Below are 2,128 nucleotides of genomic sequence, written 5' to 3' on the forward strand. Positions count from 1 at the left end.
ATGCATTTATTTTTAGTTTGCTGATTAATAATTAATAAATGGCAGATTTTTGTGGTGCTAGGGTTCATGTGCTGGTTGTTTTAGTGAGAACGCTACACTGATTCTTCCATGAAAGCTGAGAGAGCAGAAATGCATTCCCTTTAAGTTCTGGTAAGGTTGTAACACCTTATCTTTTGGCAATAAGCTTCTTACAGGAAAAAAAGATTTGCTTTTGCTGCAACAATTAAATAACTTACCACAGAACCACTCACTCTATGGATGGAACAGCAACTGCTCATCAGTTGCCATTACAGACTACTAAATTTTATTTTTTTTAATGGATTACTCGTACCCAGTGACAGACATACATATTAGAATATCATATACAATTATTGCTATCACTGAAAAGCAAGTATTTAACATCAATGAAACCTCTCTCTGTCTCTTTAAAGATGTTATATAATTCTCTGCAGCCTGTATATGTAAAATTGGATTTGCAAATGCTTAAGAAACGGATTCTCACTACTTTAAAACCCTTCTGATGTCTTGAACTGACAAATTTTTGATGAACCTGTCAAATACTCATTAATAGAGCTGGCTTGTTGAGCAAAGTAAAACATACCACCACTCAAGGCCTGGATACAGAGCAGCATTACATCCTGAGCGAACCATGGCAGCAGGAACAAGACTGGATGCAGATAAAAGCATTGTCACTAAGGCAACCCATTAGGCAAAGGTGAAGGTAAAATGACAACTTAGCCTAATACCATGACATCACTTACGATCAAAAGATACTGAGACATCAAACGGTGGAGCCTCATCCCACTCTGTCACTAACCCCCCTCCTGGAGAAGCTCAGCTACTTGTACGCCAAGGAACAAGCCCAGCCTGGATGAGATGGATTTGCTGTGCAACCTTGGCCCAGACTTCTGAGGGAACTGTTAAATTGTGAGAAGGAACTGTGTCTGTAGAAAAACAAGAAAAGTAAAACTACAAATAGAGGAGGGTTGTTGAGACAAGGACTATTAATAAGTAGCACAATGAGGAAAAATATCCATGCAGAAAGTCATAAAATCCTAAAGTGAATAAAACCCAGTTGTCTTCAGTGGATTTCCAGTGTTACCCACATCAACAGACCCAGTGAATGACAAGTTATTAAAACTGAGCTAGCAGTGGAGGCCCACCCTTCTCACAATGCTTGTTTGGTCAGTAGTCTTCAGGTGTTTTATCAGGGGGTGGGGACCACACTAATGCCTTATCCAGTGGTTTATTAGAAGCTTGTTCTTTTTTGTTAGCCAGTAATTGCTTCATATTTTTCAGCTGTATGTATCTTACTTGGGAAATTTCTTTATACACATCTAACAATGCCTGAAGCAACCCAGAGAGGTCAGACACTTTTGTTAAAAAAAGCAAACAACAGACTCCTGAACAGTACTGACATTTAACTGCTGTCCTCAGGCTTAGGACTATACACTCCCTTCAAGGCAACAGGATCTTAGAAACAGTTAAAACTGTCCATCACTGGCAACCAAGATTTTTTTCTATGTAAGTTCTAAGTGAAAGTTTAAATTCTGCACAAGGCATCAAAAATTATTACCTATAAGAAGCCAGTTCAATGCTGTGGCAATTTCCTCACTGTCCGCTGCACACCTGAGCAGCGAGTGCACCTGCCCAGGCTCCTGCTGGGACTCCAGGCCTCTCCACGGGCACTCCCGGAGACCCCCCCGGGGCAGAGTCCCACTGGGCCAGGGCTCAGGTGTGCCCGGACCGAGACGCCCCGCGCTGGGTGCAATGTTGGGGGGTCCCGGTGTAAGGGGGAACAGGGGTGGTGCTAAGCGGTCCCGCCGGGCAGGGCCCCTGGCGTCCTTGAGCGTGGCCTCCCTCATCCCCTGAGGGCAGCCCCAGGCTCCCTCCACCTGGGCGCAGCTCCCCCAACCCCGGGTCGGAATGTCGCCCGGCCCCACCCCACCCTGGCCCACACGCCGAGGGCCGCCGGGAGGCCGGGGCCTGGGGAAGGTTCAAAAGCCACCGCTCCCTGCCAGGATTGGCCTCTTACGCGGCTGGGAGAAGGAGGAGGAGGAAGGGAGCGTTACGACAGCTGCCTTTGCGGCAGCGGGCTGGTTTCCGGCGCTCGGCGTCGCTTGACGGC

The sequence above is a fragment of the Numenius arquata genome, chromosome 14 (genome assembly GCF_964106895.1).
Source record: "Numenius arquata chromosome 14, bNumArq3.hap1.1, whole genome shotgun sequence".
Classification (NCBI taxonomy): Eukaryota; Metazoa; Chordata; class Aves; order Charadriiformes; family Scolopacidae; genus Numenius; species Numenius arquata.